Here is a 15,309-nt window from a genome sequence, read left to right as displayed (position 1 = left end):
CAGCCATGAGTGTTCAACAGTTGCATATATGGAACTCCACATCTCGGAACCCACGCAGCACCACTTCAAGGTTATCTTTAAATCAGAGATTAGGGCCTTCCTGCTTCAAAGTGACTTTAACTAACGCTCCTCCCCAGCCCAGACTGCTGTGATGTAATCTCCCCACTGGTGCTCCTAGATTTACCGCACTAGTACATTTCCTCAGACTCCATCTTGTACGTGACTTCAGCACGCAATGTGACGACTGCTACATGTCATACTACACACTTCATTGTTCTCGGTTTTTAAGAGTACCCACATCTTTGGATAAGGTAAATGTATACACTTGTAACTACCAGATTTGTAATGTTGTACCTCATGTAACTATCATTTGTTACTGTAAAGCGCTCTAGCACTTTCGGCTAGAGTCCGCGCTTTACAACAAAGCACAAATACAATAAATAAATCGACAAAACACCCTATGAAAGGCCCGTCCTTGCGAAGCATCGCTTTCCACCCTGGAGCGCGTCCCCGGGGCCTCGTGCGCCCTCGTCTGCTTCTTGTTTATCAATGAGCCCGCGGGCCCGGCATGAAGGGGCCTGGCCCGGTGCCACTTGAGACGAATCCTTGGGGCGCAGCCCAGCTCCCTGCCTCCTCTTCCTCGGCTCCCTCAGGGGCGTGCCCATCTCTGGCCCCACCTGCCCTCACCTGGGTGTATTTGCAGTAGGTGTGGTCGCCCTTCAGACTGAACCGGCCTGTTCTTGCTGCCTGTCTTCGGTGCGTGCTCGGCTCTCTCCAGACTCCCCGACGTGCAGGGTAAGGCTTGTTTGTTGTCTGTAAACACGTTTCAGAAGGAGCCCCTTCCCCTCCTAACGAGGTGGCTTGTTCCGCCCGCCGTTTATGTTTGTGTTTTTTGTGCTGTTTGTGTGCCTCTTTTTATATTTGTGTCAGTTGTTGCTGTAAGTGCTGTTAAATTGATTGAGGTATGGAAGCGTCGTCGCTTCCAGGGGATTTTCAGTCATTTGCGCGCAAGCGAAGTTCCCACTTGCATTGTTGTTGTTCTGAGTTTGTGCTGTGGAGCCCGGGATGCGGCAAATAGGGGGCGCTAGAAGGCGCGGTAGAAAACCTTTTATTTATGGGTTTCACAGCTCCTCGTTGTGTCCCCTGTCGCCGCTGCGGCTCTGCAGTTCTAACTCGTCCTTTCTTCTTAGTTCCCCTGCACGCTAGGAGTTCTTGCTATACCTTCCTCGTTGTCTGGCATTGCACTTCCTTGGTCGTTCATGCTTTCCACCCAAGGGAACAGATGTTCATGTTTTCAATTTCCTCCACCGTTCGTTTCCTTGTTTCCCTTTCCCCTGATGTTTGTTCTCGCACCATCTCCTGATAATTGTCGAGTCTTGGGCCCTAGGCCCGCATGTAGCCACATTAGTTTCTCTCATCGTAGCTGGTAAAATCCCGTTGTTGCTTTCGAGGCCGGCTGCATGGGATATGTAAGTTTGAAGTGCTGCTCGTGGTTTAAGCACTTTATAGGTAAACTCGACATTTGATCGTTTGATGGGTTGCATATAGAACTGCGGGAGTGTAAACATGAATAAAGGGGATTCCTTTCTTTTGAACTATGGGATTATATCCAAGGCCACTGGAAGTATGCGGCAGCAGGGGAGGGTAAATTATGCAGCAAGGTTGAGTAATTTATGCGGATAGAAAAGGCAAATTATGCACCATGATGCAGCACTTTACGTTATAGTATTACTTAATGATGTTGTCATGTTTACACTTGTCAACACTGTCTTGGCATTGGTTGCACCCTATTAGTACCAGTTTAACACCCATATATAGGAATAAGCAACAGAAATGTTACCAGTCAAGTTTTGTAAGGCGCCTTCCACTGCACAGAAAGACATCACTGTCTTATTAGTATCTTTTAAACCTTTTGACATTGAAACACATTTTTCGGCTAAAATCTGCAGGTTAAGCAGCAGATGATGGGATATGCAGCAAATCTATATTTATGTGAAAAACAGGACTTTACAATCGCATAAGTCTAGGGCCCTGGTTATAACTGACAGGAAGAAGAAGCTTCATGTTTATGATGTCACTTAGAACCTTCAAGGTCAAAACATACCTTGCACTCATTACCTCTCTATAATTGTATGGTATCTTTGCAAGATTTCCCCCTGCTCAAGTGAACAGTGCGGTAGAGGAGTCATAGCTGATTCGCGCATAAGTTGGTTGCTCTCTGGTCTTATTCTGCTAACCAATACAAAAACATGTATGCTTGATTTCTTGCCACGCTCTGAAACAATGGCTGCGCTGCCCCTCTCCGTTCCTCGATTTACAACCCTCCACCTGCATCCTTCTAGACCCCACCCATACAAATACTTCCCTATGTGGCATCCTGCCACTTCCCCACCCGCTATTTAATACTCTCTCTACAACCCAATACAAAACCAAATCTCTTCCTGTCCTCCAGCCGCCCTCCGTACATGTGATGCCTTTCTCTACTCACAGCTGTGCACTCCGCACTGGCATACTTTTTTTTTTTTTTTTTTTTTTTTTTTTAGGTTTCACCTGCACAGCTGTGCTTGAGAAATAATATATACTGAAGAGCCTTACACCCCCCACCCCCTCCTCTCTTTCCTGGCTTCTCATTTGTTTGTGTGCGTGCCATTTACCTTTCCTTCATTTCTATTGGCTGTGGCATATTTTCCTGCTTTTATCACTGCTTGTTCCTCATCTGCTTCTCCTGTCAGTTTCCCACCGCCGAAATACTGTTGACATTCGCTTTGGTAGAACTATTTTTTCATAAAGCTTTGCCTCTTACCACTGCAGCATATTTATAAAACAAGTTATCATCTAGAGAGATTAAGTGATTTGCATAGAATAATATGATGATGCACGGCGCGGCTGAAACTCGAACTGAGATCCCCAGCTCTTGAGTCAGCAGCTTGGCCCACTGTGCCACATCCTTGTCACTCCTGTGTTATTTCTCAGGGAGCTCTTTCCTTCTCCCAGACGATGATTGATGAAAACAGGCCTTTGTTCATTGCATAGGTGAAACCGGTGCAATGCAAATGCTAGTTCTCTGTGCTTGAGTCTGCGGATCAGTAATGAGGGTCTGCACTGACATGGCATTCTCTAGCGCTCACTGGTATGTGGCGATCCACGAGAGGGGGCAGAGGGGAAACCTCCAGTTACCATTATCAGTGGCTTAGCTTAGCCAGTAAGAATGGGGGTATAGGCTTCAGGTTTTCCAACTACCATGCTGGCATATTATGTTAAAATACATTATAGGCACAGTGGTGCAGAAGTGGAATTTAAGGGGCAGCGAAAAGGGGGCAGAATGCAGATTCTAAGGGGTATTTAAAACACAATATTCTGTAAAAGAACCAACATGTTTAAATCCTTCAAAACTGAGACAAAGTTTTTGTGTGTGTGTGAACATCCCAGGTGAAATCCGACAGACCCCTCACCATACTCTGCTGAAAACACCTGTATCCAACTATTATCTAGAGAATACATATATTAGGGGGTGTAACAACCAACCCCCCCGCCATTCTGAAGCTACACCCCTGACCATTATGCTGCCTCGCTTAGTTTCTGGAGACCCGGGCAAGGTTGGGGAACATGTTAAATGAGCACTTACCCATATGTACCCCCACACACACTGTTCCTACGTCACAGCATTGAATCACATTCAAAGAAATGTCCCTTTGAAGATCATGCATAGCCATCTGAGTTTCCTGCATAAGATGCACAGCTCTTCATTATTTTACTAACATTCCACAGAAAGATGTGGTGTTGTTTCTGACCATTACTCTGGTTTCCTTTTTATGCTCCACATATTGATGCGCACTTGGCTTTTTCAGTCACACATTCTTGCCTTCAGTTGACTAATTGGAAGCAAGCCTGCCCTTGAAATCAGAAAAGACATTAGAATATTAAATAAAATCACAAAACTGGAGCCATGGTGGGAGACAGCAAATTTAAGGGTCCAAGTGTCCGCTCCAGTGCTTATTATTATTATTATTATTATTATTTATTATTATTTTTTTGCCATCCGCCATTGGATTTGACACATGTAGTTTCTTAATACATTATTATAGGTACATGTTGGACCTGAGCCTCTTGGCAGGGTCATCCCTAAACTTTTTGCCTTCCTCCAATACTCTCTCTAACCTATTTTGTTTGGTTTAATGACTCTGGGCACTTTACCGCTGCTGACCAGTGCTAAAGTGCATATGCTCTCCCTATGTAAAGTGTACATGTGATTGATGTCCATGATTGGTTCATTGGATTTACTGTTAGTCCCTAGTAAAGTGCACCAGGAGTGCCAGGGCTTGTAAATGCCAATACTGCTAGTGGGCCTGCAGCGCTGGTTGCGCCACCCACAGAAGCAGCCTTAAAATGTGTCTAGGGTCTGCCATTGTAGAACCTGCGTTCAGTCTGGTACTGTCATGCTGGCTGGGCAAGTGCACCCATTTACCAGCCCCTAAACCTTCCCTTAACTTCATATTAGTCACCCCTATGGTAGGCCCTAGGGCAGGGTGCATTGTAAGTGTAAGGTAGGACAAGCCCTGATGTGTGTGGCATGTCCTAGTAGTGAATTACAACCAAATTCGTTTTTCACTATTGTAAGGCTACCTGCTCCCATTAGGCCAGAATGGGCTGCTGGAATTATTACACTCTATAATCCCAGCAGGCTCAGGGAACATGGTAGAAAATACTGTTTAGTATGCCTGAACTCAGAATAATAAAATACATATTTTAGTAAAGTTTATTTTAATATCCTGGGTTTGCAAATGCTACTTTTAGAAAGTTAGCATTTGCTTGTCTAACCATTTCAGCCCGCCTCTGCTCTTGTGTGTATCTGACTGTCTGAGTGTGTGAGTGACAGGGCTGGGAGTTGACAGGTTGTGAATAGCAGGATGACACCTTAGTGGGTGGTGGGAGTTCCCCCCTGAATGATGCATCAGGCTGCGCTCTGCCTCCACAATGCTGGCTCCGCCCTCCTGGGGAGCGACTGATGACTCAGCCTGCACCTGGCCCAGGAAGGACCGAATCTTGTCAACAAAGTGCTCAGGCTGCCCCTGTCTTCACAATGCCGGCTCCGCCCCCCTGGGGAGCGGCTGATGTTCCTGCCCTCACCCTGAATGCAGAAGCAGAAGTACCCACCACAAGTGCTCAGGGACTGAGAACAGTTATGCAAAGGCCCCCCTGGCCTGTAAGAACAAAAGAAACTGGGTATAAAAGTAGGAGCCCTGCTCCTTGTAAATTAGATCCAGTTTGCGCTACAGAAGAAACTCTGCCCGAAGAGAAGGACCTGGAAGGACAAGGAGGAGTGCTGTCTCTGGCCTGTGTCTGGTGCCTTGCTGCAGAAGGAGAGGAAAGAAAAGACTACAAGAGACTTTTGCTTTTATTGAACTTTGTGCCAAACTCTGCTGAAAGATCTCCAAGGGCTTGCCTGTGAACTTGCCCCCTGACCAGCGCCCCAGGAACAGTGGGCGCTACCCCCTGACAGAGGAACCACTGCAAGATGCTGTTTTCCTTCTGCAGGCCTCTCCAGGAAAAGCGGAGCGCGCTGTGACCATCGCGCTCTTCAGCAACGCTCTGGGAGCTGCCCACCCTCTGAACAAAGTGACTGCCGCCTGCCTGGCCCAGAAGCATCGTGAAGACCAGCCCAGCTGATCCGAGCACCGTGACTGGCCCCGAGCCGCAGCTCGCAACGTGAAGAAAGGTGGCGTCCGGTGCCTGCTTGCACCCCTTCGTGTCTTGTGCCCCTGAACGCGCCGCCGCTGTCCGAGAAACAGCTGCTGCGCGGGGTGCCTGAACGTCGCCTGGATTGATAGAGGCCTGCGCCGAGGATCGCTGCCCTCTGCGTGCGCCCTCCTGTGTCAGGAAATCTCGAGGCGCTTGCCCAGTGCAACCCGGCCCGCGCCGCAACGCCAACCCCCGAGCCAGAGCCGAGCCGCCGCTCGCTCCAACATCGGAAGGAAGACAACGCGACGCGGACTACCGCGCTGACCTGCGCCCAACTAACTCCCCAGCAAGGTACTGTTTCTTACCCTCTGCCTCGCCCAGCCCTCGGAGCTGCGTGTGGAGCGCTCCCAGGGCCCCCGCTCTCTCCCCCTGACAGCCGCGCACAGCCGTGCAGCTCGCACGGAGAGGCAGGCGCTGACTCCCCGGCCGCCGCTCCCGCCAGAAGCGTGAGAGTGGGCAGACCGGGCCCGTTTTCCATCTCAGAGGAGCCGAGGGGTGCAGAGAGGCCCGCGGACAGCCGGGGGAACCCTGGTTGATTAGCAGGACAAAGAAAAGTACAGTAAAGAGCCTGGAACCCCCTTTTTGGGGAAATAACGAAATAAGCTAAATAAGAACTAGAACTGCTATTTGAAACGCTAAACAAAGATTGCTGAATGCTAAAAAGAACTGTGGCAACTTAAACCAAAGTAACCTGGAACCGCCATTTAAAGTTTGAAAGACTGTATTTACAAGCCTGCTTTGAAAGTATATAAAGAATATATTTTTACTACAAATACAGTTTGGTGTCATTGTGTGGTGGGGTGGTGGTGATGGTGTAATATGGCAAATGTTTAACCCTATGTGCCCCAGAGATTAGCCTAGACTGCTTGTGCCACACTACCTAGAGGGTAAGCAGAGGTTGGTCTTGAAGGTAACCCTCAGCCCTGACGAGGAAGAGAGAGTTCCTGCTTGTCGCCAGTGCTGCACTGCGCCAACTAGAGACTCCCCCTTCCTACAGTACATAAGCCCCCACATGCAGTGTGCTGTTGAGTTAAAGCACAACGTGCTAAAGGTGACCTTCGTGCATAGGTTATATGGAGAAACTGAGCTCTTGAGAAGGAATTGAGATGAAGCAGGTGCGCCGTGGATACATAATTTTTGCCCTGGGACCCAAACGGCAGTAGAAAATTCAAGACCTTATGAAAGGTGGCGACAAGGGTTTGTGGGATTTTCTGAGTGACAGAGGAGACAGTATGGCGCTCAGGGACTTTATACATGGGTGGAACAGGAATCTGAAATCGGATGCTGGTAAGCTAAGGGGGTAAGCACGGTGTACTAACTGGGTTGCTGAGGACTTGAGCTATGGGACAGCATGGCAAGGAGGAGTGAATTGCCAGGAAGTGGGGGAGGAGTTAACACTGAAAAGCTTGAAGCTGGATTTGATAGGGTGCCTTAAGAGTATACTGAGCACTTTCAGGCCTGGGCTGTGAGCAAAGGCTCGCTCCCACGAGAATGTTAGTGGAAGATACTGGCTTCTGCTGCTAGAACCCAGAGCTGTGCATAAAATGATGTTCCAAGGCAATCTTTTGGAATTGGAGGTTCTGCTAGGCCCTGGCTGTGTGCAGTAGGCCAGCTGTATGGAAACATTGGGTTCCACTATGCCCTGATCCATGGAGAGTCTGGCTGCCTCGTTTAGGATGGACAAGAATTGGTCTAGGATTCCCTGGTTGTGACAACACTGGATTTTGTTGATTTCTGGCTTTCTGGTGAGCCTTCGGAGGCTTGGTGGAACAATACTTTATTCTACCAGGCCCTGGGCGGAGGAGTTTTGGCTGCCACAGTGTCTGTTTGGAAAAGTGGGTATTGCTATGTCAAAGTTAGAGAATGTTTGCTGTAGGACTACTGTGAGAATAGTTTGGAATGGTACCCAGAGAGACTGCCAGCATTTTAGACTATTTGCAATCATTCTTCCCATCGCCATCCGTGTGTTTGATTTAATGTCCTGAGTGGCTAAGTGTGTGCACACATATGGGCCCCTTTCTCAGTAAACCTCGCTGATAAATTCTAGTTGAAACTGGTCTGCTTGCTTGATTTCTCTTCTGGAGAGGGCTTCGCCTGAAGGTTCCGGAAGGACTTTTCCTTGCTGTGCAGGGTCAGTATTAAGTGGTGTAAGGCAGGATTCTGTCTAGAGTGAACAACAATGATCTGCAATACTATGTTGAGTGATTTGCAGTGGTTTAGACCAGTGATGGTCAACATATGACCCTAGGCCTATTGCTGCCCTCCTGACTTTGAAAACTGTCCCCTGCTGAACGACCGCACAGTGCTGCTATTTACTTGAGAAAGCACTAACATTCATAACAAGCATTTGCAATGCAATGAGTCTCGCATTTGCGAGACTTTGAGCTACTGACATTGTAAATGACAAACCTTTTATCTACGTGTTGGTTTTGAGAACAGATAAATAAAAGGCATTGTCATTTACAATGCCAATAGCTTCAAATTTCGCAAATGCGAGACCTATCGCATTGCAAATGCATGTTTTAATTGGGAAGCATTTGACTTTTTTACTACTTTTAAACTTAAAAAAAAAAAAAGTACAATAAAAAATACAGGCTTGCTGATGTCACACCGCGTAGCTTTTCCAATCCACTCTGTTTAGAAATCTGGTGCCTATTTCTGTTTCCTAGTGAAATAAAAATGGTAAGCAATTTTATTATAAAATATACTACAATAACTTCCATTCTCCTCAGCATGTATCGATGAAGAGAAACTTGATGTTTACCATATACTGTACAATCATTCTCACATATTCTTCAATGTTGTCTTCCATGTGATAAGACTGCTGTTATAAATCATGTACCACCTCAATCATCCATTGAACTTCATATGTAAATTCACTGTGTACGTTTAAAATCCAATTTGTCCTTCTCTTAACAAAAAATATAAACTATTTATCAGAATTTGTAATTCTCTTCTGTGCTGCCAAACGTGTACATTTTCGCTGCTCATCAACATATAATCCTTCTCTTTTCAACTTTAGCAGAAGGCTTGGCATCCCCGGACGTAAATATGCTTGAATTAAACTGAGTGGAACTCTTTTGCAACCAGAGAGATGCAATTGCTAGTTACAGGCTTACGAAAATAGAACATTCCACAGAAACAAAAATAAAAACATTCCTTATCAGGGACTGTTTGCAATGTTTGGGAGTCATAACCTTCACGTGTATTTGGAGATAAACTAGCATTCATTCTGAGATGCGGCAGACATAAGTGCAATCCACTAGTAAGCTTTTGCAAGCCCCTGTGTAGAGCATGTTTAGTTTTCCAGTAATGAGTGTGAGCCACCACCTTATGTAGTGAAATAGACCAAGTGCAGCTGTCCACGCCGGACTTGTAAAAAGTGCCTTGAAATGAGTACAGGAACTAGACTGATGCTACAAACTGACTGGACCCATCTTAAAAAAAAAAAAAAAGCTGCTACGGAGGAAAAATGTCTGCACGCTACTGCGTGTTCTGTATTTTATTTCTACCAATTTGCTGAAGCTCCTGGTGTGGCGCTGTAGAAGGCGTGTGTGGTGTGTTGCTGCACCAGTGCGCCAGGGCCTGATTAATCCCAGGATGTTGAGCTCGAGGCCGGTACTAGATCCTAGTTTCCCGCTCTAGAGTTATCAGCTCTGGGCCCAAGAAGGTTAGTTTTTTTGAGGGGGGACAGCCACTCTGGCTGTAACGTGGGATGCCAAACCTTCCTCTCCCAAAAAATGCAAACAATTGTTGACCACCCCAGGCCGCCGTTATTTACATGTTGTGCCCTTGGTCCGCTGCCACTCTTTAAGCAGTTGAAGCACCTATGCCGGAGGGCTGCGGTACACCACGACCCCCAATGTGCTATAACATTCTGTAGATAGATACAGGAGGTACACGGAAGCATTAGCTCTGTATCTGTTTACAGTATGCTCCAGGACCATGTGACCCGAAGTCACAGAATCATCAGTTGCGAGCCTTGCAGCTCTGTGCAGTGAGGTCACATGCTCAGTAGTTTCAAGAGATTAATAGGCAGCCCTAGTGGTACAGCGCTGATGCGCTACACTGCCAGGGGCTGCTTTAAAAATACGACCCTGCCTTGCCTCATCAGTGGGTGGTCCCTGAGAACCCCTGTGTATTGCAGGGCTGGTGCCATGCCAGCCCTTTGCCAACTAAATTCACCAGCAATCAGGCAGCACATGGGCGCAAATGACTCCTGCCTGGCTTCCTGGCTTGTTACTTTTAGAAAGTGTAACACGGTCAGGAGGCCCAGGCATTGTTTCAAATGAAATGTGGATAGTAACTGCTCTTTGCAATTACCATCCACATAACTCCAAATATTAGGTGGTTGGAGCCCCTGCGCCCAACCCCAGGGGCTGCTTCCACAGACCATACTTGTGGTCCCTGGCAAAATGTTTGCTGGTTCCCATGGTTGAGACCAGCGGTTCTTAACCTGTGGTCTGGGGACTCCTGAGTATCTGCAAAGCCTACTAGGGAGGGCTGTGACTTGCTTAGAAAATGTAATAATATTCACAGGGTAATTAAGTGTGTATACATAAAGGAGCAAAATGTAACATTTGACAATTTTAAAATCTTCTGACAATGTGAAGGAATTTGAACATGGAGGCTGCTAATGAAGTTGGGATCCTCAGATTGCTTGGTATGATAGTGCAGGTGCACCAAACCGGAAACAGTACGGGCGAAGGGTTGCCCTAATGGATTTTATTAAAGCTCCAACTTTCTCATTAAAACTATGATTTAAAATAAAAAAAAATGTCTATGAAATAAAATAATATTTTACTCTTTGTTTTTGATGTTTAACTCTGCACAGCTGTTGAGGCGGGCATCTCCAGCCTCCAGTAATAACTCAGTTGGGCGGGTCCTCTTATTCCAATATGTATTAATTGGAGGGTCCACAGAAGTCAGAAGGTTTAGAACCGCTGGTTTAGTCTATGAGCAAACATTTCCCCATCACCTAAAAAGTGTGTGACAAGCTGGGTTCAGCCTTCATGGAGTCCGGATTCCCTAATCCGGCGGGCGGAGGCTGGTGGTTCTGGTATGTGCTGCCCGTGGTGAAGGTCTGACTGTTTACAGTGCATCCGTAGGGGCACTGGGTCCAGCAAGGCCCCGTTTCTATGAAGTCTCTAGCCGCCGCAGCCCGTCTGGAGCAGGCTTGTTTGTGCCACCACTTGTCTGTGGAGAAAGTGAGGCTGCCGCGGGCCATGTGTACCCAACACCGGATCTGGTAGGCAAACGATGCCCGCTTTTTCCCACGCGCGCTTGCTGACGGCATCCCCCGCCCTGGCAGATTGAGGGCCCGGGGGGAGGGTAGAGCCGCCTACACTGCGATCTAGCGCGCGTCGGGTGCGGTTTAAGCCGAAGATGAAACCCTGCCCTGCCGCCGGCTGCGACTGGTTCGCTAGGAGAATGTCCTAATTCTTCTGAAAGCAGTAATTACGCAAGCTCGTGTAGGCGGGAAGACCCGGGCAGGCCGTGGCACAGCGCTGTCGAAGCACTTTAATCCAATCTGAAATCCAACACCCCACCCACCACACGGCTGCCTCTTCACGATATGGATACCTCGCGCTGTCACTCGGGCACGAGAGACCCTGACTTGTGAGCTGCCAAATACTGTTTACTTTGGGCCTATTCGAACCAAATAACTTCCAAATGCAAATAACCGACACGCTGCACGGTAACCCTGAATTCCAGCTGGAGCTTCCCGGTGGCCACGAACCAACGCAGACGCAGTCCATCTAGGAGCAAGAATTTGCACCCACACCTTTCAGTGCAAAGCCACCACTCGATGTAGACCCTTAGGCAGAGGGGTGAGACTTGCTGGTGTCCGTGATCTACCGAGGGTTCATTTCTCGCGTTGTAAATGCATACATTCTCTAGTGGTTTATTTTTACAATTTGAAATGTGTGCCTCCACTTTAGATCGGTGTTTGCTGCAAAATTGCCTACAAGACGCCCCATGGCGTGGGGGAGGGGTAGCTGACCGGAATAAGGTGTTGAGGTCCTCCGTTGTTTTAATGTCCGGTTGTTTCCGTGATGGAAGGTTCTCTGATATGTTAAAAAGAGTGGTGGTTTTCCAGCCTTGTTGCCCTTCAGCTGTTTCCGACCCCTTAGATACACGAATGGACACCACGATTTACTAAGGCAGCACACTTTACCGTGCCCAGCCCTTCTCCAAAACGTGGGCATTGGCAGAGACTTACCTGTCCTAGGTTTTGGTAAATGGGCTGTCTCTGCATGTTCACTAGAATCTACTTTAGGTAAGCCTCATGAAGGGGTGTCTCTTGTCTCTACTTGAACTTTAAAGTATTGAACCTAATTTACACTTGTACCTTGACACTGTCGTTCCACTGCTGCCCACTGTATGGTAGGGATTACCAACATGAGGCCAAGGTCTGCATTGTGACCGGGTGGGCTTCTTTCCCTTGATCTAGGTGTGGTTCCCCCCCATGCCCTCCCTTTGGGGTTGGAGTTCTAGGCTTGATTATATCTCAGATGCTGTAATCGCCCCTTAAGTGAATGCGCTGTATCTTCACAGATGAATCGCACTTTTTAAGTCTTTCCACCATTGGTACATCAGTCTTCGCTATATCAGTGAAGCTTTCTCCTGCGAGTCCTGCAAGTTCGATTTCCTCTCTAGATGGGTGACTTGCCAGCCAGCAGCTTTGCTTGTATAACCAGCAGTGTCTGGCATTCTGGCAGCTAACCTGGCAGGCACAGGGTCGGATTGGGATCACAATTCGGCCCGGGCACTGACGAAAAAAGTGGCCCACATTCAAGAGGCGTGGCCCATATTTAAGGGGCGTGGCCCACATTGAAGGGGCGTGCCCTTTCATGAAACACTATTTGCACAGACAAGGAATGAAAGTGGGAGGATACTGTTCTTGCACAGGACACAGGGACAAGGTGACAATGGCCTACATGCTGAGCAACTAAAAAAAATAGCAAGGCCCCTTTCTGTCACAAAATTATTCCAGCCCTCCAGCACAGGAGCACCTGAAAAGCAGCAAAGCCCCTGCTATTACTAACCTACTTAGCCCTCCCCAGACCTTCAGCTCAGGAGCACATGAACAGGTAAGGCCCCTGCAATTAGTAAATTAATCAGCCCTCCAGGCCTCGCGAAAATGTCCTGGCAGGGGAGCACAAAACACAGCTTTCTGGGGTCATCCAAGGTAGCCAGGGGGGAGGCTGAGGTGAAGCTGGTGCATGGGAAGTGCCTTCCCAGTGTGTTCTGGCAGTTTGAGTGTTTACCAGTTACTGTAGTATTACAATTGTACCTGTGTATGGTACCCTTTTGTAACTTGCACACGCCACTTTTCTCTGGTATCACACTGTATGCTACCTCTCACTTTTGTTTGCTTTAGATACTTGCACAAGTGCCACCATTGTCTACGTAACGTTTGTTCTTGTGCTGGAGTGTCTGCCATTTATTGCAGTATTATACCTCTACTTGTACTTTGTACGCTTTTGTAACCTGAACACATATCACTTTTTCCTCCTGTAATGTACCGATTGCTATCTCATGTATTTTGGTTGCTCACTATTGTCACTTTTGATTCATGTATCTTAACGTTTGCTTTTGTAATTTGTCCACTTGTAATTTTTCTCCTCATGTATTATTGCTGTTCCTTGTGTGAAGCGCTCTGACACCTTCGGGTAAAGTCCGCGCTATATAAAATCTCATAAAGAAATAAATAAAATAAAGAAATTCCAAACATCACCTGGCCCCCACAGCAAGACCCATTCCTCCTCGTCCACTATGCCCTAAATGTGAAGGGCTGTGGGCGAGGTGCTAAGACTAACACTGTTTCTGGGCTGCATGGGCCCCAGGGGGGCCGAGGTGGTAATGGCTCAAAGGCCTGAGAAACACCTGGCCCCCAGGGAGGCCGATTCTTGCAAACAATCACCCCTCCCCAGCCCAGCCTCGGCTTGATTGCTCGGCAGGGCAGGGGTGAAGGAGAGGCCACAGCTGACAATCGCTGTCTGGCCGCACAGCGAGGCTGCTTTCATTTTCTCTGTCTCCGTGCACTCTGCGGGCCGTTTTTTAGGTCTCGCCTGTCGATGCGCATGCGCATCGAGCAAGGCGAGAGTATTGCGACTTATCTACTCTTTATCCACACTGCAAGGAATCGTGGCGATTCCTTGCAGTGCCCGTGACTTTTAAGCTCAATGCGCATGCGCATTGAGCTTAAAAGCGCGTGCACGTCCGTCTTTGTTTACCCGCTCCGCCCCCTCCCCTTCCCGCCGTGTCGCATTTCTCCTCCCCCCTCCCCTCTCTTCCCTCCGGCTTCTTTTTTTGTGTTTATTTTACCCGCCGTGTCTCCGATCCTTTCAAAAGAGGTAGGTAGTCAAATGGCGTCCGAGCACACATTTAGCTTCAAACCATCTCCTTTCCATCGTTTGAAGTACTCACAGGTCAGTGCCACTTACAACTTCCAAAACTGCCTCCCTCATCCGACATACAGTCCCCAGGCGTGCCCTTTCATGAAACACTATTTGCACAGACAAGGAATGAAAGTGGGAGGATACTGTTCTTGCACAGGACACAGGGACAAGGTGACAATGGCCTACATGCTGAGCAACTAAAAAAAATAGCAAGGCCCCTTTCTGTCACAAAATTATTCCAGCCCTCCAGCACAGGAGCACCTGAAAAGCAGCAAAGCCCCTGCTATTACTAACCTACTTAGCCCTCCCCAGACCTTCAGCTCAGGAGCACATGAACAGGTAAGGCCCCTGCAATTAGTAAATTAATCAGCCCTCCAGGCCTCGCGAAAATGTCCTGGCAGGGGAGCACAAAACACAGCTTTCTGGGGTCATCCAAGGTAGCCAGGGGGGAGGCTGAGGTGAAGCTGGTGCATGGGAAGTGCCTTCCCAGTGTGTTCTGGCAGTTTGAGTGTTTACCAGTTACTGTAGTATTACAATTGTACCTGTGTATGGTACCCTTTTGTAACTTGCACACGCCACTTTTCTCTGGTATCACACTGTATGCTACCTCTCACTTTTGTTTGCTTTAGATACTTGCACAAGTGCCACCATTGTCTACGTAACGTTTGTTCTTGTGCTGGAGTGTCTGCCATTTATTGCAGTATTATACCTCTACTTGTACTTTGTACGCTTTTGTAACCTGAACACATATCACTTTTTCCTCCTGTAATGTACCGATTGCTATCTCATGTATTTTGGTTGCTCACTATTGTCACTTTTGATTCATGTATCTTAACGTTTGCTTTTGTAATTTGTCCACTTGTAATTTTTCTCCTCATGTATTATTGCTGTTCCTTGTGTGAAGCGCTCTGACACCTTCGGGTAAAGTCCGCGCTATATAAAATCTCATAAAGAAATAAATAAAATAAAGAAATTCCAAACATCACCTGGCCCCCACAGCAAGACCCATTCCTCCTCGTCCACTATGCCCTAAATGTGAAGGGCTGTGGGCGAGGTGCTAAGACTAACACTGTTTCTGGGCTGCATGGGCCCCAGGGGGGCCGAGGTGGTAATGGCTCAAAGGCCTGAGAAACACCTGGCCCCCAGGGAGGCCGATTCTTGCAAA

General features: G+C 47.8%; 1 protein-coding gene across 1 annotated transcript in view; it reads left to right on the top strand.

Moving 5' to 3' along the window:
• The first annotated feature begins 644 nt into the window (after positions 1-644).
• The window catches only part of LOC147701283 (FXYD domain-containing ion transport regulator 3-like), a 94,333-nt gene continuing 79,668 nt past the window's right edge, over positions 645-15,309 (top strand). The window contains exon 1 of the mRNA XM_086930017.1: positions 645-795. The gene's annotated coding sequence lies outside the window, so the exon portion shown is untranslated. The remainder of the gene's footprint in view (positions 796-15,309) is intronic.

This window comes from Lissotriton vulgaris, chromosome 7 (genome assembly GCF_964263255.1).
Source record: "Lissotriton vulgaris chromosome 7, aLisVul1.2, whole genome shotgun sequence".
Taxonomy (NCBI): Eukaryota; Metazoa; Chordata; class Amphibia; order Caudata; family Salamandridae; genus Lissotriton; species Lissotriton vulgaris.
This window is presented reverse-complemented; position numbering and strand designations above follow the sequence as displayed.